The sequence below is a fragment of the Chiloscyllium plagiosum genome, unplaced genomic scaffold (genome assembly GCF_037043375.1).
Source record: "Chiloscyllium plagiosum isolate Xiang-an unplaced genomic scaffold, Cpla_swu_hap1 HiC_scaffold_45, whole genome shotgun sequence".
NCBI classification, from domain to species: domain Eukaryota; kingdom Metazoa; phylum Chordata; class Chondrichthyes; order Orectolobiformes; family Hemiscylliidae; genus Chiloscyllium; species Chiloscyllium plagiosum.
In genome coordinates, this window is record NW_028270183.1 from 66,434,573 (window position 1) to 66,459,793 (window position 25,221).

Here is a 25,221-nt window from a genome sequence, read left to right on the forward strand (position 1 = left end):
TTTTGTCTTATGACCAAAGCACATGCTCTGTTCCCTTCACATCTAGCAATGACTCTTCGCAGCTCCCAACCTACTGGCGTCGCATTTATGCCATTTATCTCCAGCAGGCAAATTCCCCTCCTGCGTTAAATTCGCTCTCTCGCCACGGCCGTCTCCCTTCGGGTTCGGGTGTGTCATTAATGACCTTTTCCCGGCTTGGGGTTAGGTCCATGATCTTGTTCGATTGGTTGCCATGCCCCATTGCTCCTATGATCTGCAATACATTCTGCACTGCATCTCGGAGGGCGGCGGTGGGGCGACTGCTCCATTATATTCACCTGTCTACTGATGTCGGAGAAGGATCTATCTATTCCACACCACGAGACTCCCTCGTTGCTCTTCTGAGTCTTACTATGATCATAGAATATGTATTTCCCATGTCAGGTGCCCCTTTTGCCGTGGTGGCTACTACTAAGTGCCAGTCACCGGCGCGCCATGGATCCCTGCATAAATCTTAATTATCGAATTTATAGTCGTCGTTGTTACTGAACGGCTATGGGTCGCATGCAAAGATCCACTTCGTCCTATCAGTTAAGATTACCGTCAGCTGCTGCATCCCAGACGCCCCTGCCCTTATGAATCGTCCTACCAGGACGCTTGCCAACAGTTTGGCTGGGGTAGCACCACATTTGCTTAAGTCTTCTAATAAATACTTGCTCTAAATTGGTTTTGGTGTTGTGCGATGTCTCCTCAGTCCCAGCTGCAAGTTTGTAATGGCTGGCGTGTATCCATGTGGCTGTTCCGGCGATCTTAACAGCTGTCTGTGCTGTAAGACGTACTTGCAACGTTCCCAGCCACCTCTTCGCCTTCCTGGTTTCCCTCCTGAAGTCTTTCGCCACTATTCAGGCTCCAGGTTATCGATAGTACATCTTCCCTTCTGCTGATTGGGGTAGTGCTGTCTTCACTTGATTCTGTATTTGGGACAGAAGAGTTTCATGCAGTAACACAACATCTCATCCTCACAGTTGCCTGTTATTTGGCTTCCCTTACATCTCGGGACAATTCCTGTGTTTGGGGCCTACCAAACAAAATCTCAAACGGGCTAAGATGAGCTCTCCCTCTCCTCCTAGATCTCATACACATTAGCACAACTGGAAGTACCTTTGTCCATGCCATCCCTAGTTCCTCACAGCATTTTGTCAATTAATTTTTTAAGGTAGAATTTTCTCCTTCCTCTGCCCTACAGCTCGTTTGGTGGTAGGCACAGTGTTATCTCATGTTTATTCCCAAATACTCACTAGTCTGCTGTAGGGCATTATGGAAAAATGGTGTCCCACTGTCACTACTAAGCCTAGAGTGTAGGTTTGCTCGCTGAGCTGTAGGTTTGACATCCAGACGTTTCATTACCTGGCATATGGAGGTTAGTGGGCTAGTGTAGTTTAGGTGGGCTTGGATCAGCGCAACATCGAGGGCCAAAGGGCCTGTACTGCGCTGTATTTTTCTATGTTCTTTGTTCTAGGTAACATCATCAGTGACGAACTCCAAGTGAAGAGAAGCTGTTATCTCCTGCTTTCTACTTATATGTTTGTCCAGGATGGGGTTCCTGGGTTTTGTGGTGATGCCATTTCCTATTCGTTTTCTGAGGGGTTGATCGATACTATCTAGATATATGTCTTTTTTATGGCGTTGTAGTTGGAGTGCTAGGTCTCAAAGAATTCTCTGGCATGTCTTTGCTTAGCCTGTCCCAGGATAGATGTGTTGTCCCAGACGAAATGATGTTTTTCTTTCATCCGTGTAAAGGGCTACGAGGGAGAGATGGTCGTGCCTTTTTGTGGCTAGCTGGTGTTCTGTATCCTGGTGGCTAACTTTCTTCCTGTTTGTCCTATGTAGTGTTTGTAGCAGTCCTTGCATGGAATTTTGTATATGACGTTGATTTTGTCCATGGGCTGTACTGGGTCTTTTAAATTTGTTAGTTTTGTTTGAGACTGTTGGTGGGATTCCGAGAGGTCTTAGTAGTCTGGCTGCCACTTCCGAGACTTCATTGATGTATGGAAAGGTCGATAGGGTTTCTGGCTGTGTTAGGTCTACTTGTCGTGGTTTGTTCCTGAGGAATCTGTGGACTGTATTTTTGAAGTATCCATTCTTCTTGAATACGTTGTATAGGTGGTTCTCCTCTGTTTTCCGAAATTTGTCTGTGCTGAAATGTGTGGTGGTTCGTTGGAATAGTGTTCTGATACAGCTTCCTTTTTGCCTGTTGGTTTGGTTGCTGGTGTAGTTAAGTATTTGGTCCGTGTTTATCGGTTTGCTGTATATGCAGACACACCAGAGAATTCCGAGAGGCCTCACACTCCAAACACAACGTCATAACAAACACATAAATCGATTTACGATCTGTCAACCCCTCAGAAACGAATACGAAATGACATCACCACGAATCCCAGGAACCCCATCCAGGACAAACATATAAATAGAAAGGAGGAGACAACATCTTCACTTCTCTTGGAGGTCGCCACTGATGATGTTACCTAGCCAGGTAACGAAACGTGCGGATAACAAACGTACAGCTCAGCGAGCAAACCTACACCCTAAACCTCAACCGGAGCTATAAAGCTTCGCAAACATTGGGACTACTAAGCCTCTCAGGGATGCTCCATCTCGGAAGTATTTCAGTTAGGAAAGCTTTGGTTACGGATCTGGCATTCTGTTTTGCCGTGGGGAACGCTTGCACCCATTTGGAAAATTTATCAACTATTACCAGACAATACCTTTTTTCCTTCGCAGGGTGTTAGTTCGGTAAAATCCAGTTGTAAATGTTAAAATTGTTTTTGGGGTTTCGGAAGTGCTACATGACTCATCTGTATTCCCCTCCCCACATTATTGTGGCACAGATAATACATCGTTCACAATATTTTTGGAAGTAATGAGTAAATCCCTCAGTGTGCCACTGTGCTGAAATGCTGCCATATCTCCCCACTTTTGACACATGTTCCTTACCGTGTGTCAGTTTGGCATAGAATGGAAATAATGATCGTGGTAGAAAAGGTTTAACATTGGGGCCACACCATACCCCTTACCTCAAACTGCACTCTGCGTTTTCCCACTCAAACGTGTCTTCAAGCCTGGATAAAATTCTGGCCTATCTCCTTGCTCCTGAATGCTGACCCATCCAAAAAAAAAACTCCATATTTAGATTCTGAAGTGGTGAATTCTGCAAGTCTTGTCTCGGCAGCACATTTCATTAATTTCAGCGATACAATCATGTGGGTCTCCGTCTCCTTCTCTCGTGAGAGGATTAGCAGCATTAAGGACGTTACATCGTTTTATTGTAATGTTAAGCTTCTCCAATAACACAGTATTGTATCTGAGTCAACGAGCTGCCAACGTATGTGCTGTCGTTTGCTCGGAAAGCAGCAAGGATACTGCATGTGCGATGAGTTTGGTTAAGTCGCCATCGGAGAAAGTGAAGTCTGCAGATGCTGGAGATCAGAGCTGAAAATGTTTTGCTGGAACAGCACAGCAGGTCAGGCAGCATCCTGAAGAAGGGCTTATCCTGTTCCCTGGATGCTGCTTTTTTTAGATTAGATTAGATTACAGTGTGGAAACAGGCCCTTCGGCCCAACAAGTCCACACAGACCCGCCGAAGCAAAACCCACCCATACCCCTACATTTACCCCTTACCTAACACTACGGGCAATTTAGCATGGCCAATTCACCTGACCCTGCACATCTTTGTGACTGTGGGAGGAAACCGGAGCACCCGAAGGAAACTCACGCAGACACGGGGAGAACGTGCAAACTTCACACAGTTAGTCGCCTGAGGCGGGAATTGAACCCGGGTCTCTGGCGCTGTGAGGCAGCAGTGCTAACCACTGTGCCACCGTGCCGCCCACTACTTGACCTGCTGCGCTGTTCCAGCAACACATTTTCATCTTAAGTCGCCATAGCTGATTATATCCCTGGACACTGCAACAGCCTTTTCAGCTGCAACCACAGCTCGCAGGCATTTACGCAATCCCCCAGCTACGAGGTCTAGCTTAGCTGAAAAATAAGCTGCCAGTCTGAATTTTCCCCCATGATCCTGCAACAACACAGATGTCAGGCAGCCATGTTTCTCATCTGCCGTTTGACAGAAGGCTTGTTTGGATTCGGAAACCCCAGTGTAGGTGGACTTTGAAACGTCTTTTTCAATTCAACTCGGCCGCTGAAATCCATTGCAACGGACCTTGGTTCTGCTACCCTTTTCCATGGGCCATGTCACTTCAGGGAGCCTCAAGATTTGTGTAATGTGGGATAAAAGTTCTTCAGTAGGAGCATATGCCCAATAAGGATAGCAATTGTTTCTTCATGTGAGGCCTTGGAAATAGCTGAATTACTTGCACTCTGTCTTGACCAATGGCCTTCCCTTGTTCAGATATTAAGTGACTGAAGAATTACACCTGTTGTTGCATAAATCGAAGCTTTGCGAGACTGGCTTTGTGCCCTTCCCTCGTGCAATGCAAGGGAATCCTTCTCACATTGTTCGTTTGTCGGTGCTACTATTAAGCAATTGTCGACAGATTGCAGAAGCGCAGACCCAGGGGTTAAAAGAAAAGTCTCCAGACTCCTGCGTAGAGCCTCATTATATATGGTGGGTGACTCACAGTAACATTGACAAAGTCGTGTGAACTCATAAGATTTCCCTTTGAATGAAAAAGCGAACCATAATTGGCTATCTGGATGCACCGTTCCACTAAAGAATATATTTGCTAAATCCACAGCAGGGAACCATTTACTGTCCGGTCGAAATTGAACTAATACAGTATAGGGTTTTGGAACATTTGATGCGCGCGGGACAACACTGTTATTGACTGCCTGCAGGTCTTGAACAAACCTGCATTCTCCCGGTTCACTTGGAATTTTTGCTTTTTTGATCAGAAAAATGGGAGTTCTCATCGGTGAGTTTACACAGGGGATTATCTCTCGAGCCTTTGGGAAGGATTGAAAGACTGGAGTAACTACGTCCATGGCCTTGGGTTTTAACGGGTATTGTGCCCTGCAAGGACGATACTCCGACTTTATGGTTACTCGTATTAGTTCACAACCTCGTATAAGCCCCACATCATGTTTGCCTTCTACCCATAATTCAGTAGGGACCGTTATTAATCTTGGGTCTGAGAAGTTTGTCTTAGGGAAACGCCAGGCAGGACTTCGAGGCTCTTCAGGGCTAGCGGGGGTTACCTCGACTGTTCTATTGCCTGAGTTAAACAAATTAATTTCTTCCTATATGTCCGCACATCTGCATTGAACCACATACCCACATCGTCCCAGAACACCCAAGATTTCGTTCTTTAAGCCTTTAGTACCCATGGCCCCAAATCCTGCCATCAGTCACTAGATACCTTCGCCAGTGGCACGTGAGGAGCATAGCCTTCCACATCAAACATACAGAGTTTACTTGCCGTGACAGGTACTTTACATAAGTTCACACTGACTGTACATCTGCCATCCCCTCAATAAAATTCGCACAATAACAACTGACCTGGTTTAACCAATCTCCTGAACCAATACTTCTCTTATGGTTCCCCAGGGCCATCGTGGTGTATGTGTGCTGTGCAGTGCAGCATATTCCCGCAAAATAAAAAAATCGGTGTTAATAGGATTAACATGGTTACCTGCTTCCAGGGCGAATGAATTGCTCACTGAACTCATTGCTCTCTGGCTTATTCGCCACTCATAGACATACACTAGGGGTCGTGAGTAGAATTTTACAGTTTATACTTGTGAATTTTCCCTTTGAATTACCTGCAAGCCGTCGGAGAACTGAGCAAATACAACCCCAGTCTGACTATGAGATCCCGAGCCATCAAATGTAAAGGACAGAATTCCGCTAACAAAATTGAGAATTAGAATGTATACACATTACTGATTTCACACAATATGGATGCGGTACAACTCTCTCATATCACGACGCCTGATGCCTCCATTGAGTTCAGGAACATTCCACTTGTCTTTATTGCCGTCATCTCTCTGAACTGTCTTGATTTGAGGAGTGAATGTGCTGGCCATGTATCTACCAAAAAGGTAACTGGTGTACCTGCCACATATAAGATAGAGTTAGGCATCGACATATACGCATCATTGTTATATTGAACAGATTGTCCACACTTCGCAATCTCAATGTTCAATATAGAGTTGGGACACATCTCAGTGCCCGTTAGGTTAGTAGAAGTGATTACCATAAGGGACTCTTCGTTGCCAAGTATAAAGGAAAGAGGTATACCTGTACCTTGTGGCCTGCCCACCTCAACCTCAGTCGTCCCCTGTCAGTCACCATGCTGTCCAGCCTCCAGGACTGATTGAGGCTGTCTGTGCGGGCACTGTCTCGACCAGTGGTCCATTGCTCCGCAAACAAAGCACCAGCCAGATCTATCTCTGCAAGCGCACTTCCGCGATCCCTTCCTCTTTTGCGAACTCCACCTGTGCCTCTCTCTTTTCCCGCAGTTCCTCACTCCAACGGCTGAACGATCATTTGAATCATAATAAGCTTAGGTATATTTGATTGCTGTTCCATCTTTAATTTCCGGTTATGGTTCTCTTGAGCCAACAATTTTTCAGCATATATCACGTATTGTTCTATCTAATTCAGCTTTCCCGTGTCCCAGGTAATACACGTATATTGTTACCTATTTTGTTGTTTCATACTTCATTCCATTGATGAAGCTGCTCCACAGGTGTGCCTCATACAGTGTGATCTCTGCCGTCGTTATGTCCTTGAGTGGTATCAGTCCACAATAGACGTTATCGACTTTCGTGAGGTGCTTAAGGTACTGAGACATTGTCTCGACTTCTTTAGGGATTCTTGCTTCAATTGATTGTGGGTACGATATGCTGTTGGTGATTCAGCAGACCCTGAGGCGGCGACCGTTGACTTGGGATCATCGCGAAGTGGATCTCGTCGGGGGGCTGTAGTTCTTCGAGGGCACCCATGAAGGTCAGGATCTGATCCAGTTTTAAGACGCTGTACAGCTTCATTAGGTTGTTTTCCGTGTGTGTGTATGCATGTGCGCTGGTGTTTGTACGTGTACTTGATCTATCTTTTATTCGAGATTTTCTTTCCCTGAAATCAGGTTCAGCCTTCAACATGTTATAAGCACTCCAATTCACAGGTTCTATTTTCCCCTTCCGTTTCTCCTTCTCTCTCTCTCCTCCAACGGTGACCTCAACATTTGCAACTGCATGTTACTAAAACTTCCTTCCTCCAGAAAAACACATTCCTTGATTTACATTTTTAACTGCTTTACAGAAACTGGGCCATAATTATTTAGCATATATTGTATTTTTTCTTGACCATTCCGAGTTGTCTGTCGACCCTCTTTTTGTTCGCTCTTGCTGGAGCCGATTTTCATGGATATTGGAAAAGTGTTCATATCTCTCTGTCTGTCTCTCTGTCTGTCTGTCTGTCTCTCTCTCTCTCTCTCTCTCTCTCTCTCTCTCTCTCTCTCTCTCTCTCTCTCTCACGATACCATAATCTTCTCTTTGCCAATATAACTTGCTTTTACCTCCGGAGGTCCCCTCTCATTGGGCGTGACCGCCTCATTGCCTTGGTTTTCACAAACCAAGAACCCACGTAACCGGTACAGCTTTGGCGACTCCAACGCTGCCCATGGTGGCTCCAAGTCTCAACCCTCCGATAATCTTGCTGTCACTTAAACTCTCTAGAGACGGCAATCCTTTCCCTTGAGTATTACTCGAATACCGCGCGAGAGTTCATTGGTCCCTCTTCCTGGTTAATTTATTCTCTTTGAACGAGTCTTTATGTCGGATTACTTTAGCCACAACTCTTACCCCGACCCTATTCGATTCGTAACCCGATTCTCGGGCGATCCACTTATCCCCAGTCCTCTCACGCAAAGGGGCCAATTCAGCACGCGAGTTGAAGTGAAAGACCTTCAAGGCAGTGGCGCGTACACCTCCTGGGAATCTTCAAAATCTTACCCAATCGCAAGGTCCCAGGCGAGCCCCTTAGTTTACTGCCGTGGAATTTCAATCGACTCGTCGCAAATGCTACCAAGAGCAAAGAAAAAGTTTATTTTTGAAATATGCAGAGTGGACCCGACACATTTGCAAGACGCCTCATGAAATGGACGCCTGACGGTTTTCACATATTCCCTTTATACTATATGTTGCCTTGCCTTATCACACCTCAAGCCAGGAACCTGGATCAGTCGGGTTCCTTTCCACACATGGAGTTGTTTTTTCTAATTCATTGACTGCTGATATAATAGATTATTGGCCTTGACAGGCAGCTGTAAATTAGGTTGAACTTTACATTTTTTCTGTCTTTTTGCAAAGTTAGGTCTATAGTTCTTTGTTTCAACCATGGTTTCACAGATTTCACAATAAATGATAATCTTCCATTACAGGGATTCAGGCTGACAGTGACTCAATAAGTGTGATGGAGTGAGGATGATAGTGACACAATGAGGGTGAGGTGTCAGCGTGGTAGTGACGCAGACTCTGTGAGTGGATCAGGCCGATAGTTACGCAGTGAGGGGCGTCAGAGTGATAATGATGCAGTAAGTGTGAGGTGGTCAAGGTGATAGTGAAACACTTCGTGTGAGGGGTCAGTGTGACAGTGACGCAGTAAGAGTGAGTGGTCAGGCTGATAGTGACGCAGTAATTGGAAGGAGATCAGGCTGATAGTGATGCAGTAAGTGTTAATGTGTCAGGCTGATCCTGACGCATAAAGTGGAAGGGGACAGGGTGATAGTGACGCAGTAAGTGTTATGGGGTCAGGCAGAGACTGAGGCAGTGAGCGTGAGACAGTCAGGGTGATAGTGAGGGAGTAAGTGTGTGCGTTCAGGCTGGAAGTGACACAGTAAGTTGAGACCGTCAGGCTGATAGTGGCCAATAAAAGTGAGGTGTTAAGGGGAATATTGACACAGTAAGTGTGAGATGTCAGGCTGTTAGGGATGCGGTAAGTGTGAGGGGTCAGTCTGATAGTGAAGCAGTAGGTGTGAGGGGGTCAGGCTGATAGCGATGCAGCAAGTGTGGTGGGGTCAGACTGATAGTGTCACAGTATGTGTGAGGGGTTAGGCTGATAGTGATGCAGTAAGTGTCCGTGAGTCAGAGTGATCCTAATGCAGGAAGTGAGAGGGGACAGGGTGATAGTGACGCAGTGAGTGTGAGGGGGGTTAGCGTGATGGTGACTGAGTAAGTGTGAGTGTTTAGGCTGATATTGATGCAGTAAGGTGAGGGCGTCAGGCTAATACTGGCTAGTAAGTGTTAAGTGACAGGGTGATAGTGATGCAGGAAATGTGAGGAGTCAGACTGATAGACACGGTGAAATTATGAGGGGTCATGCTGATAGTGGTGCGGGAAGTGTGCGAGTGTCAGGCTGATAGTGACGCAGTAAGTGTGTTGGGAGCAGAGTGATAGGAACGCAATAAGTGTGAGCGGCTCTGGATGATAGTGACAGGTCAGTATGAGGGGGAGGATGGTAGTGATACAGTGAGTCTGAGGTGTCAGGATGACAGGAAAGCAGACTGTGTGAATGTGTCATTGTGATGGTGACATGGCAAGTGTGATGGGGTCAGGGTGATAGTGACGCAGATGAATTCAGGGGGTTAGGTTGTAGTGATGCAGTAATTGTGAGGGGTCAGGGTGATAGTGACGCAGTGAGTGTGAGATGTCAGTGCGATAGTGACACAGAACATTTGAGGGGCTCGGCTGACAGTGACGCAGTATGGGCAAGAGGTCAGGGTGACAGTGATGTAGATGCACTCACAGGGCCAGGTTGTAGTAAAGCTGTAAGTGTGAGTGTCTCAGGCTGATAGTGATGAAGTAAATGCGAGGGGCTAAGGCGGATAGGGATGTAGTAAGTGTCCAGGGGTAGTGTTAGAAATGACGCAGTAAATGTGAGTGTTGAAGCTGATAGTGACGCATTACGTTTGAGGGGATCAGGCCGATCTGGACGCAGTCAGTGTGACGTTGTCAGGACGATAGTTATGCTGTAAGTGTATGGGGGCACAATGATCTTGACGCAGTAAGAGTGGGGAGTCAGGGTGATAGTGACGCAGTAAGCATCAGTGGGTAAGTCTGATAGTGATGCAGTATATGTGAGGGAGTCAGCCTGGTCGTGGCGCAGTATGTGTGAGATGGTCAGGCTGATATTGATGCAGTTAGTTGTTGGGGTCAAAGTGATAGTGACACAATAGGTATAAGCGGTTCAGGATGATAGTGACACAGTGGGTGTGAGATACCAGTGTGATAGTGACGCAGTAAGTGTAAGCGATCAGGATGAAAGTGACACGAAGTGTCAGGCCCTCACTGTGATAGTGCCACAGCAAGTCTGGGATGTCAGGGTGTAAATGACGTATTAGTGAGAGAGGGGCATTGCGATAGTGAAGCAGTAAGTGTGAGGTGTTCAGGCTGATAGTGAAACAGTCAATGTGACAGGGCAGTGTTTTAATGACAAGATAAGTGTGAGGCGTTAGTCTGATACTGACACAATAAATGTGATGGAGTCAGGCTGATAATGACACAGTAAGTGTAAGGAGTCACGGTGATAGTAACATAGGAAGTGTAAGGGCGTGACTGATAGTGACAAAGTAAGTGTTTGGCAGTCAGGCTGATAGTGACGCAGTCAAAATGAGGGTCTCGAAATGAAAGTGGCGCAGTAAATGTGAGAGCGCCAGATGGATAGTGATGCAGTAAGTTTGAGGGGTTCACGCTGATATTAAGGAGGGAAGTGTGAGGGGTCAGGTCTATAGTGATGCAGTAAGTGTCGGCAGGTCAGGCTGATAGTGATGCATTCAAAGACCAAATATACAAGGATCACTGTAGTGCTGAATAGCGAGACTTCTCAAGGCTAAGACAAAAATCAATAGTTCTCATCCTGGTCATAAATCACAATGCTTCATTTTAAAATTGTCCTCTCCTGCTTCTAGATTCACCAATGAGGGAACAAAATTTAATTGCACCACCCTGTTTATCTCTTCAAATATTTTGCAACTCTCAATGAGATTACCTCTCTTGTTTTGAAACTGTTTTTAAAAAGGCGGGATTTGCCCAATTTCAATTCAGAGGACTAACGTTCATCCATGATATCAAGGCTAATCACCATTCGTGATATTCCTCATATGGCATTAGTATCTTTCCTAAATTGAGGGTTATAATTCCTCATACTGTAGTCCAAGTGCAGTCGAACTGAGCCACCATACATTGGAAATAATGCTTCGTTTTCGTGCGCTAAAATCCTATTGCAGCTTTCACAACAGACTTCTACAACTGCCACTAGACTTCAATGACTTATTAAAAACTTCTCCAAGATGCATTTCTAAAAATCTGTACATTCGACTTTCGACTTCAAACCTTCGACAAATAATCTCTGCACATTTCCCTCCTGACAAGTATGATAAAGTCAAATCGTTGCTATTTATTAAATCATGAGGGACATGGATAGGTTAACTCGTCAAGGTGTTTTCCGGCTGGTGAGGAAGTCAAAATTTAGAAAACATCGGTTTAAAATTAGTGGGTAAGAATTTAAAAGGGACGTCAGGGGCAACGTTTTCAGACGTGTCCAGAATGAGCTGCCAGAGAAATTGGTGGAGACTGGTACAACTGTAACATTGAATGGCATCTGGATGGATATATGAGTAACAAGGTTTAGAGGGATGTGGGCCAAATGTTGGCAAATGGGACCTATTAATTTAGGATAACTGTCCACCATGGTCATGTTGGAAAGAAGGGCCACTTTCCGTGTTGTATTGTTCAACGACTTGATGACTCTAGAACAACCGCAAAACTTTGCAAATACTTCCGTCAAGACGATTTCAAGTTCCAAATCTTCGGTTAATGTGCTCACAAGTTCATTACCTGATGTCAGAACTTACGGATTAGTTGCTGGATCTATTCCTGTAAATTGGTTCTGCATTATTTCTAATTCCGATTTTTTTTACGAATGTAGCTGGTGTTTATGGACTTAGCATCAATTTTTCTAATACCATATTTCGATGAATATTAAAACACAACAGCATATCTAATTTGGCACCAGATGATGAGAAATTGAGTCAAAATCGATCGGACGCAGTGAGACAATGATCCTCTCTTCGTGTGGTGTACATCCGTGACTCTATAATTCGACGAAGAATCATTCCCACAACTTCAGCTGTGTCAGAATCTAGTTTGCGGTGAAAGCATGTCAATCTGCTAAGGTAACGAACGTCTGGGTCTTTGCAAAGGATTTTGCGAAATCTTTGGGTCTTGACTATTTGTTCTTCCAACAAATGAATTCAGTTGTTTTACTATTGAAATTGGTTACCTTGCCACAGCTGTGATGGCCGAGAGGTTAAGGCGTTGGATTTGAAATCCAATGGGGTCTCCCTGCGCAGGTTCGAATCCTGTTCACAGCGTCGAATCTTTTAAAAGTCATTAATTCCTTTGCAGGATTTGGATTTCGTGGAGCTTGAGCTTTGTATTCAATCGAAAGTAAATTTTCAACTGTGAAGAATCCGAAGTAATTTTAAGACTGACCCAGTCATCTAATTGATTAAATTATATGTCGAGACACAAAAAACCACCAACATCCAACACGAATCAGTTTCAATACATTTGTCGAACTATCGTGAAATTTGGATGTTCGGGGGGTGGAATTCAGCAAAACAAGAAGCAATGCAATACATTTTCCTGCCGGTGATGATTTTTTTTAAGGATCAGTTGAAAGTCAAGCTGAGAAAGTTCAACCTAATTTACAGCTGACTCTCAAGGACAATAATCTATTATATCAGCAGTCAATGAATTAGAAAAAAGCAACTCCATGTGTGGAAAGGAACTCGACTGATCCAGTTTCCTGGCTTGCGATGTGAAAAGGCAAGGCAATATCAGCGGAGTAGAATTTTCTGGAAATATTAGAAATGGAATGTTAACGGTCTTCTGCTGTCCACATTCGGAAAAAAAAACTGTGCATTAAGAACTGAAATTGAAAATTAACGATGAAATTCAGGCTTGACCCTCTGCTTGTGGTGTAGCTTTGTTCAGAACAATAGGTTGTTGTTGAGGCTAAAATTGACCAAAATAATCGATGGGGAACTTATCCACGGCCTTCGTTGGAGCAGTTGGTGTGGAGAGCTCAGCTTGAAGAACCAAATGCCAATTATTCATCCTGGCTGTCTGAATTGCTTAGATAAACATACTCCCAGTTTAATGAGAAAACCTTTGCTATCAGAGTTAGATGTTTTCATGTCAGCAGGTTCCGATATGAGAAGATACTCCATGGAGTAGATGTGACTTAAATTTTGACTCTAACATCAGAGATGTGGACACATTTCTGCACCAAAACAGCACTTCCATTGGTATCAAATCAAACTGAACAAAGGACTAGTCACTTAGACATTTCCTGTCTGCAGACTCTGCCAATAGACCGTTCAGGCCCGATGTAGGAATAGGGCGTGGTGACATCTGTTCGCAAGTGGATCACTTCCTTCTTGCTCACGATCCATAAACCGTAATTCATTTTGAACTTCTTAGCCATCAGCATGGTCAGTGGTACATAATGCACAGGTTTGCTTCTCGAAAGAAAGAGCGAAATCGTATTCAATGCAGACGCAAATTCAAGTTGTCCCTGGTCGACCAGAAGACAGATGTCGTGAAACAAAGTGATTACAGAAAACAATCAATGTTTTCGGGGAGTCAAAAAGATGTCCTGGAAGAACGGAAACATAAATTTGGAACTAAAGTCACATACCACTTCCACAGACTAAATGTTCTTGAACCGTTATCTTAATTTTACCTTCATGTCCACCATTGCTGCAAAAATTATAATAACAACTCTGCACTTTGTGTTCTTTGATATTCCTTCCTTCATGTTTCTCTTGATTTTGAAACTAAAACCGAGCAATAGTAATGCACCCTATTTCACTTGCAAAGATCAGAAGAAGATCAATTTATAAGAGAACAAAAATAAAGCTACGTCTGTCTTGCGAGAGAAAACACAGTTACCATTTCGACTCCAAAAAGTCTTCTTCAGAAGTCTGCACAATGAACTCGAAATAGTAGACCGAAAATTAAAAAAAGAAGCCAAAATGCCGCGAATACACCACCCGCAAGTGCCTCAAGTCCTACTCGAATATGGCGGATTACTACTATCAACATCAGTGGAGAAGGGAACAAAGCTCATCCTGCAGTTGTCAACCTGTTATGACGTAGTTTGTAAAGTCAGAAATATGATTAGGTAAAAAGCGGGATGAAAGCTAGATATAGGAAGTCTGAAAAAAGCAAGTGCGTGCTTTGCTTTGAAGAAGGTTGGCAGTGATGAAAATGGAAATTAACTACAGTGAGGTGGGCTTAATTAATACTCAGCATCGTTGCAACACACAGGGACGCAATTTTTTTTGCTAAGTTTCTGTTCTGCCATTTTATAATCACGACTGCTGTCGGGTTTGGTTTCCATTACAGGCTTAGATGACTGCCTGATGGAAGTTTGCACATTCGCCCAATTTCTGTGTGGTCGCTCTGGTTTGCTACCACATTCTAAACATTTGCATGTTATTTGGAATCGCCATTGAACGCACACGGTTACAGAGACAATGATGTGGAGAGTGTCTGGATAGGACGTACTTCAGAGGATTTTTCTGAACTTAAATAGACAAAGTGGGGTTAGTCTGCTGTTTCCTGGGTGTGCTTCATGGACAGAGAGGGGTCAGGGTATTCTTCCCTGAGGGAGATACATTGACAGAGTTTGGTTAGTTGCTCCTACCTGTGTCAGTCACGCAGATACAGTAGGGTCAATCTGCCCTTCCCTGGGCGAATTTCTTTCACAGAGTTTTGACAGTCTGCTCTTCCCTGCCTGAGTGAAACAGAAAGAGCGGGTTCAGTATTCTCTTCCCTAGATAATTTATGTTGACAGTCTGGCTTCCGTCTGCTCTTCCCTGGCGAGTTACATTGGTAGAGTGGGGTTAGTGCTTATTCATTGGGTGAGTGCCATAGACAGAATGGGATCAGTCTGCTCTTCCCTGAGTGAATTACATTTATAGAATGGGGTCAGACTGCTCTTCAGTGAATGACTTCTTTTGACCGTGTGGGATCAGTCTGCTGAGTTACGCTGAGAGTGTGGGGTCATTCTGCCTTTCCCTGGGTGAGTAACACTGACTGAGTGGCGTCAGTTTGCTCTTCCCTCAGTGAGTTACATTGACAGAGTGACGTCAGTCTACTCTTTCCTGTGCGAGTTACATTGGCAGAGTGGCGTCAGTCTGCTTTTCACGGAGTGAGTTATTTGGACAGTGTGGGATCAGTCTGCTCTTCCCTGGGTGAGTTGTATTGACAGATTGGCGTCAGTCTGCTCTTTCCTGGGTGAGTTGCAATGACAGAATGCGGTCAGTCTGCAATTTCCAAGATGTGTTAAAGTGATGGCGTGAGGTCAGAGTGCTCTTCCCTGATTGAGTCACATTGACAGATTGGGCTTCATCTGCTCTTCCCTGGGAGAGTCATATTAACAGAATGGGGTCAGTCTGCTCCTTTCTGAGTGAGTAATATCACAGAGTGCACTCAGTCCGTTCTTCCCTGGGTGAGCTACGTTAAGAGATTGGTGTCAGTCTGCTCCACCACGGGCGTGTTACTTTCTCAGAGTCGTGACAGTCTGCTCTTCTCTGTCTGAGTTTAACAGCAAGTATGGTTTCATTACTGTCTTCGCTGGATGATTCACATAGACAGAATGGAATAAGTCTTCTCTTCTCTGAGTGAGTTACTTTGACAGAGTGGGGTCAGGCTCGTCTCACTGCTTGTGTTTCATTGACAGAATCAGATCAGCCTGCTCTTTCCTGGATGAGTGACAGAGAGAAATTGGGTACAGCCTGCTCTTCTCTGAGTGAGTTACGTTGACAGAGTGGCATCAGTCTGCTCTTTCTTGGGGAAATTATACTGACTGAGTGGTGTCAGTCTGCCATTTGCTGGGTGAGTTACATATTAAGTGTTGGGTCAGTCTGCTCTTCCCTGGATGACTAACATTGACAGAGTGGCGTCAGTCTACTCTTCCCTGGGTGAGTTACATTAACAGAGTGCGGTCAGGCCATAATTTCCTCGTTGAGTTACATTCTTGTCAGTACCTCCATACTAAGGATTTGAGGAATTAACAAAAGTAACTCGTCCCCTACATCTTTGGGATATTTCGCGATGGGAGGTGAATCTTATGTCATTGAAAGATAACTGTGTCCCAGAAATGCATTTCTAATAATTGCATGTACTAATTCGACACTGCAAGCGGTCGGGAATAATTTGAGGAGAGGTGCAGGGTAGAATAATTAAAGTCAAATGCACTGATGCCGAGGAGACATGACACAAGATGTGAGTGTGGAGCTGATGGTGCAAGGCTCAGTGTCAGTGCTATTGGTTCAGCATTTATTTCTCACTGTTCGCAATGGCTCACACACCACTGCTGTCAATTCACAACAATGAGCCTGTTCATCTTGGTTTGAAAATCCCTGCGTGTGTATTAACGTGGTTAATGGGACGCGAGAGGAGATGAGCACGTCCTCTTTATTCTGTCAGTTTCAACAGGTGAAAATATCTGTTGGGTGCCAATGCAAGAGGATACTGTCTTTTTCTGTGCCTTTTCAGTGGGGCATGCTCAGCATTGAAATGTCTGTTTTTGCACAAGCAGAGTTTGATTGCCATTCATACTGAGCAACTCTAATACAGAAAACGCGTTTTTGAATTCTTGTGATCAAGTGGTTCAGACATTGCACATATGGACGACAAATCTGGCTTTTAACTTGGCGCCGTGGATGAGCTGGTGAAAGTAGCTCCCATCTCACTGGTGCCTGCTCATTGTATTGAAATCTCGTTATTTCTCGCAAGTATTGTGTTGCTGATCGAGGAACTCAGTGTCCTGTTTGAATTGCTGTATATCCTGATTTCTCGTTCCGGCTTCATTTTCCAGGTTTAAATCCAGTAGTGTATGTTGCTCTTTTTAACTACTATTTTAACCTGGAGATTCTTCCCGCAGTTCCACAAGCACTTCTGCTTCTCATCCTCTTATTCTCATTCCTTCATTCCCAGTTTTGTGGAAATTAAGTGGTGAGGCAGGAGACACAGCAGCATTCCCGGGGAATGTTGTGGTGATGGCACTGACACCACGACATGATCACCCTCATTCTCTGCTGTCACCATTCATTTGTTGTACACCAACAGTAAATGCATTCTTGTTCTTCTTCAGCTATCATGTAATTACTTTCTTTTTCTGTTGGATAAGGAATTCAACTTTAACTTCGAAAGGGTCTTTAGATTTTGAGGAAGAGATGTCTCCTTGCCTCAGGTCGAAGTGACAGACCCATTATCCAGAGAATGTGAGACTACTTCGACCGACTCCAGCCAGGCGTCAGAAAGCCTCTCAGCAGTTCGAATCTCAAGCTGTCTCTGAATGTCAGGCATTTTCAAGAGCAGAAATGGGAAATGAGGGATATGGACATCCAGAGAGTCGGAGAATGTGAAAAAGGCCCAGGAGGGTACAGAGACAAATATAGAAAAAACAAAGACACATATTGAGGCAGACACTAAAAGAAACAATTCTCCATTCGGCGTGACTGCTAAATAACAGAAAGCAAAAGGAAATGTAACCATTAAAACATAGCCTTCTACCAGCTCAGGAAAATGAAAGTAGCATGACAGCTGATTAAATCATTTTAAGATTGTAACTTCGACGTTTGTAAGCTCAAGAGTGATTTTCATAAATATCCTGATTCGACAGATAAAATTATCATTTCCCAAACAGTATAATCGAGAAATCTATAACTAACCTGTTTCCTGTCCGTCTAAAAATAAATCTGTTTCTCTCCACAGATGTTGCCAGGTGTAGCGGGTTTCTCTATCAATTCTCGTTTTTAGTTCAGATTTCCAAAACCTGCATCTTTTTGATTTTTGATAACCTGGCACAAAACCAAGCATTACCAGGTTCGGACCAGTGGTCAGAAATACTGCTACCACGATATACTTGCACAATAAAACATTCATTCCCTGTCCGAAAATAGAACTAATGCCATGGCAGTTCGAGTTCCAAATCCTAACTCCGAGATTACACGGAATGAAGACAGACGCTCTTGCACTTATTCTCAATGAAATGGCTTTTCCCTTTCATTTCTGATCAGTTTCACTGCAGATTGTTTTCTACTCGTCTTCAAGTTTTGCAGAATGGAAAAGCCCATTTGGCCCATGGTGCAGTCTGGTTTAAAGACATTCATCTATTCGATTCCCAGTTTTCAGCTATGGTCCATAACCTTATGTGTTATGATGTTTCCAGTACAAATGGCAGTGAGGTTCTCGCTTTGATCTTAGATGACACCACAATGGGATTGAAGTTTGATATAGTCACACTGTGTTATTACCCACGTCGTGTCTCCCACAGAAAGAGACACATTCCCCAGAGAGTGGCAGAGTTCTCAGGATTTGATCAGCTCCTTGTGCTTCACTTCAGCTGTCCGCTCCAACATGCAAGTTCAACTGCCAAAAGGCAGCTTTTGGTTAAACCAAAGCCAGTTCTGCAGACAATGAGAGACGTTGCTCTGAGCTAGATTTGAAGTGGACGAAAGAAACTGTAAATTCGAAAACCCATTTCCTTCCGTTCCTGACAGACAACAGGAATGGACTAGCACGCTGCATCCTCGTGATTTTAAATGCGAACCGACAATCCCCTAACTCGACGTCAGACGTGTTACCAATTCCGTCACTGACCCAAAGACCAGGTTTGGCTGTGACAGTTTGTCTCTAGGTAATGTAAACGTCCACATCAGGGAAATAGCATTCGCAAGGTGAAAAATCAGCAAACATAATCATCGTCACTGTTTCACTTGGAATTCCGCACTCTGTGAACCATTTCCTTTCATTGTACTTTCATATTTGAAGTTTATTACATTCCAGAGCCTGAACTAATTCAGCGAGAAACCACTGGTCATTTCGATCCCGTCAACCGGAATGAGGCGAGTTGAACGATGCCTTTCTTACTGCCAACACATCAGCGCAGCGCAAAACGAGCTCGTGTTAGCATCAGTCTTTACTTAACTTGCTGCAGTATATCTGCTGAACAACATCAGATTATCACAGCGTTGCCTTCTTCACATTGAAACCAAGGGTGATAATATGAACCGACTTGGAAACTTGGAGAGAGAAACACTGCTGGCGAAGACGATAATGACGTGAAGAGCAGGCACTAGAGTTTGTACACCAAAGGCTACTGCAGTATCAATGGACATCCCTGCATTCGAGTCTGAGTTTGCATTTCCCAGAACAAGCTTTAATTCCCAGTTATTCTCTTCTTGTGAATTATCCGAATGAAAACTAAATCCTGGCTGCACACAGAACACACACACACAGATCCTGCCAGAACAATTCAGTGATCGATCAGCATCTGTCTGGAAGGACAATGGCAGCAAACACAAGCGAAAGCTATCACTGCAATTACCTCTCCAAGGTTCTAGCGCTTCCCAGTTGAAAATATTTCGCTGTTCCTTCAATGTCACTAGATCTAAATCCTTGCCTCATGGCATTATGGCTGTACCCCGCTACTGAGGCCATCCAGGGTTATGCGGAGTAACTCAAAATCACAAACTCTCGAGTAATTAGGAATTGACGGTGCATCCCATCACATTGAGTAATGACTTTATCCCAGTAATACGTTTCCTAAAGCTGCAGTTTCTAAGAGAACACTTGCAAACGGTCGGGAATAAATTGAGAAGTGGAACAGACGAGAGGAAAATGTGAAAGACAATGATGACAGGGAGGCATGAGACAGCAAGTGAGTGAGGAGCTGGTGTTGCAACATTCAATGTCAGTGTCAGTATTTATTGACCACTATTCACTCTGATTCACACACCACTCCTTTACAATTCACCACAATGTGCTCATTCCTCTTAGTGTGAGTTTACCTTTGCGGATATTAACGCGGTTAAAGGTGCCCAAGAGGATGGATGGATCCGCCTTATCCTGTCAGTTTAATCAGTCTAAGTTATCAGTTTACAACAAAAGCAATAAGAGATTGCCTCTTCCTGTGCATTTTCAGTGGAGAATATCCAGCTTTGAACTCTTCTGCATAACCAGAGGCTGTTTTAAATTTACACCGAGTAACTGTGAAACACACAAAAAATGAGTCCGAGTTCCTGTGTTCGAATAGTCAAGTAAATGCACACATAGTTTTGAATCGTTGAGCTTGGGCAATCCCTCAGCCTTAGTTAGTGAAAGTTCCTGTGAAAAAAACAGCCGAATATGGGATCATATCCTGACATCTCACTGTTTATAGGTCTTTCATAAAAAACAGAGTTGACCTGTGGTTCTGGTCGTGGTGGGAATTCAAATCAATGACTGGATCGAGGTTATAGTTTAAAGACAGCTCCTTCGACACCTCTGCCACGCTGCCACACAAACCCCCGCAACCACGTTTTTCATGATTAGTGTTTCAGCATCGCCTCACTTCAGGCACTTACCCACACGCACTTTCAATGGCGAACTTGGCGTAAGTTTGATAATATTTATGAGGATGTTGCAAGGCATGCAGTGTTTGGACTGTAGCGTAAAGCTGAATAGGATGTGAAAATTTTCCCTGGAGCTTGAGGGCTGAGGGATGGGCTGACAGAGGTTTATATCAATATGAAGGAGACGGTAGAGTAAATGGTCAATGAATATTTCTTCCCAAGGCAGGCAAGTTTTAAACAAGGGAAGAATGTTTTAAGGGGAGAGTGGTAAAATTTAAAAGGGATCTGAAGGACATTGTTTTTTTTTCACACAGAAAGGTTTGCGTGTTTGGAATGAATTGTCAGATTTAGTGGTGGAGTCTGGTATACTCTCAACATTTCAAAGGCATTTGGATCTGTATACAGACAGGAAAGTTGTAAAAGAATAAACGTGAAAATTTGGCAAATAGAGCGTTTGTTTACGGGCTCAGCCCCTCTGAGATGCTGCAGTGGCGATCACCAGTTTGACTAGGCACTCATCACTTGATCAGTGCGTTGGGCTAGTTTTCTGGAAGATGGTTAGATTAGATTCCCTACAGTATGGAAACAGGTCCTTCAGCACAACTATTCCACACCGACCCTCCAAAGAGTAACCCACCCAGACCAATTTCCCTCGAACTAAAGCACTGATCATTATGGGCAAATTAGCATGTCAAATTCACCTGCCCTGCACGTCGTTGGAGTGTGGGAAGAAACCCAAACAGACGCAGGGAGAATGTGCAAACTATGCACAGGAATCAAACGTGGAACACTTGTGCTGTGAGGCAGCAGTGCTAACCACTGTGCCGCGGTGCCGCCCTAAAAGGGGATGGAGAACGCAGCTCGCAACTCCGCAATCTCTTGCATGCAAAGCGAGTACTCTCCCATTTGAGATAACTCCGACAGGCTGCTTCGGTTAAAACCAGCAACGAATCATTTTTTCTGGTCTTAGGCTGCCAATGACAATTCTTCTTGACACATTCCCAACTTCTCAGTGGGAGGTTTTGACTGCGGAAAATACCTCACAAATCATGTTGCCCGCGCAGCTCTCCAGCGAAACCAAAACCTGACATCTCATGAACAGAAGCAGAACTGACAAAGAGAACCTATTTTCAGACACACCGACTCATGAATGCTGTCTGTGAGGCAGAGCGAGTCGTCTGGGTCATGAGCTGCTCACACAAATTGCAGCGAGGCAATTTCAAATGGTGCTTTCAACGTACTGGCGCCTTAGTGCACCAATACCTCCAGGAAAGTGCTCAAGTAACATGATTCAGAACTGACTAACAATGAACCATGAAAAGTGAAGATTACCAGTTACAGTCTCGATTAGATGAGGTTAACAATTGGGCTGATGTCTCCACCGGATCGAGAGGACCAATCACTAGCCTCTCTCATCAGGACAGAAATTAAGGAAATTAGGGAAATGTAACCAAGTTTTATATCGCAATTTCCGTCCTTTACGCAACAACAACAAAAAACTGCGAGCATATTCAATGTAGAACCTAAATTCACATAAACAGGGAAATAAATATCTCCATTCACTTTCAGAGAAACGGTGAAAAATGCAAATTGTCTGGAATATGAAAGATTGGCGTAGCGTGTTTTTGAGTCGCATATTATGCTGGTGGCCTTTCGAGCTGGAGGGGAACGTGACAACTGGAGAAGAAGGGGAAAACATGGGCACTGACATGTTGGTTGTTTTCTGCTGTGCCACATCACAGCCGGGTGAGAAGAAATGATTGCTTTTTTTTCTGTTCAACTTTAACAAAACTCATCCCTGCAAAACGTTGCCAGCTTAATCCATTAGCACACGTGGCCGCGCAGGGATGCAAACACAAGCCTTCTTAAGAAGTGGAATCTGAAATCAGAGTCTCAGGTTGCTCAGCCACGCGAGCACACAGGCCAAAACCGGAACCCAAGAGCATGTACTTGATGATACCCTGCAGCATACTCACAGCAACTGCACTAGTTCTGCAGAATAAGCGGTGGGAAGGAATTGCTCTATCTGAGCGGTCGTGCTTGTTGTTCTCATCAGCAAATCTGGCTTTGAATTTGCTAGCCCATACCTGCTAACATGCTGAAACGGAATGCAATTCCGATTACCGCTGTGTGAAACTTTGTTCATTTTCTCTCCTCAGATAAAGTGATCACTGGAGATTATGAATTCTGCTCCTGCCAGAAATGCCGACCCTCCTGCATCTCGGATGAACTGAAAAACTGGTTTAGCACTGGAATCCGAGAATGGCAGAACACGTAGCAAGATTATTCGAAACCCAGAGCCAATAAGAGTTCCAACTTTTCTTTTCTTTCTCCATAATAGTGCATTATCCAGCAGAGCCATGAGAAACTGCCCCCTGCTGCAAGCTGAGTTGGAAACCTATGTGGCAATCAAGGACATGCGACTCAATTATTGTCGGTAAATCAAACACTTCTCACTTTGAGGTGTACAAAAATTAGTTTCTTTACATATTCAGGGAAGGTCAAAGGCGATCTGAAATGTCAAAGAGGTGGTCACTGTTCGTGATTGCTCTTTGTTCGAGTTGTGAAAAAGTTTCCCGCTTTAGTCGCATTCACGTTTCTTGTTGATGACTGAATCAGACAGAAGGTGTTTCACCAGAGCTGCACTTGACTTGCATTCCTTTCCCTCGCTGTCATACTTTCCTGGAACTCTGTGAGAACAAGAAAACACAATACATATTGTGTCATTCGGCAGCCTGAATGTGATTTCCTCGTTTTCAGTTACAACATGGCTTAGACTTCAGGCCACACGGTAATATTAGTAACAGTATGAGAACAAGAGTCGATAGTTCATCTGTGCCTGTAAATCTTTTCATTCCTGTTGTTGACTGAATGAACTGTATCCGTGTCTGCTGCTTCGAAACTCGCATATGTGAACTGCTCCAAACTATGATTGAGGATTTCTGGTATTGGTTGACACACGTTGAGAAACGCCAGACAGCGTTCAAATGAAGCTTTCAGAGCACATTTTCGGATGCATTTGACAGAGACTAACATCATGAATCCAGTGTTCGCTGTGACAGAAGGAAATGAATGCTCTCCTTGTTACTGATCCAGGCCACCTTCGCATGTCAAGCAAATGTGGTGCTGTTGTTACAGAAAGGATCAGTGCCCGGTAACTGTGTCCTTAAAGAGGACATGATTGGAAAAATAAAGAATACCATGTTGAAATATCCAGGAAATATTGGTTGAAAAGGCGCAGACAATTTTCCCTGCAGCGCCAAGACAGAGGAACATATGTAACGGCAATCTTAAACAGGATGGCCAGCAGTGATATAGATATCACCACATATGAAGGACCACTGCGAATAGAACTTTGAAAATGAATTTCACGCAGCAGGTATTCGGAATTATATTATTTTCACCGCTACAGTAGTATTGGGCGAGTAAATTCAAAACAAGGTTTGCTGATGAGAATGCAATAAAACCCCATCGATCATGATATGAAAGACTGTCGTCCGGAAAGAGGGAACAACAATATTTCTTCTCAGCTTTGTACTGGGCCACTTTCGCACAAACTGATACAGCTACTCTCCAGAAAAGATCAGGGCCTGCGACATGCACTCTTAGAAGTGGTGACCATCATGCTGGAAACATCCCTGCATATTTAGAACAAGGAAGAATACATATCGAATAAAAGCGTAGATGGCAATTAATTGGACTTGTATTCCCTTTCACCACGTCAGCGAGAATTTGCGGGGATATACAGAGTAAGGTTTACTGACCAGGTCAGAAAGCAATTACCTCCACATATCTTGACACAATAAGCCTATCTTTCTTTCTGTCCTTTTTTTTGAAGCGCCGATCCTTTCCGTAGGAGATGAAGATGATAACTGCTCCCCCGCAGGATCACAGTGGGGCCAGAGACCCAATCGAGCTGCTCAGAACAGTTCGTGTTTGCTGAGGATCACGGAAACTGAGACTGATGACACGTAGACACGGTGTAACAGCTGCCAACACATGTGGAGGGTTTTGGGACGGATTAGGACCCACTCTGGGAAAAAGACTGGATCCTAAGACTGGGGAGTAAGTGTTCAGGTAGAGGACTGGAGAATGGGGTTAAGAACGATATGAGCCAAGATCGAATGGCGAAGCAGACAAGATATTCTGAAAGTGCGAACCGCTCCTATGTCTTCCAATCTCTGGCCATCTGGTATCTAAGGAAATAGAAACAGAATTATTTGTTCAGTTGGAAGTCCTGGGCAAAGTGAGAGATAGAACAAGCATGATACAATTTTAGAGACTGGGAAAATGTTTGGAGAGGAAGCAATAGAAGTGAAGCTGAATATAAAGTTTGAAGTCAGGACATATTCAATAAAAAGGAAGTTTGTAGAAAGGCAGAGGGACATGAAGATGGAAAAAGAAGTGTCACCAGTCCCGAAATCTCATTCGGTTTTTATTTTCAAGATGCAACCGGACCTGCTGAGATTTTCCAGCAATTTCATTTGTTGAGTCTGAAACAGAAGATGGGAGTGATCCTGGACCAATCAGCTCTCCCATGTTCTTGGAATATTTGACTGACCCGTTCGAACAGATCACGTCTGTCCCACACTGAAACCTCAGAATCCTTCCCCACCCCCATCCTCGTTATTGGCACTAAACTGTTCATTACATAAACTTACATGAGCACACAACAAGAACAATTGCAAAATGTACAGCGAGAGCTCCGTTCTGATCCATCAGCACATTCTGAATCAGTTAATTTTTGTTCAGGACCCATGAGACATTAAGCCATCTCTGTCAGACCACGAACAAATGGCCATTCGCGTTC

At 44.2% G+C, this 25,221-nt stretch overlaps 1 long non-coding RNA gene and 1 other non-coding gene across 2 annotated transcripts in view; both read left to right on the plus strand.

Moving 5' to 3' along the window:
• LOC122552421 (uncharacterized) overlaps positions 1-25,221 on the plus strand; it is a 754,662-nt gene that overhangs the window by 422,185 nt on the left and 307,256 nt on the right. The gene's annotated exons all lie outside the window — the stretch shown is intronic.
• On the plus strand, positions 12,290-12,371 carry trnas-uga (transfer RNA serine (anticodon UGA)). The gene has a single exon. It is a non-coding gene; the product is annotated as a tRNA-Ser (tRNA).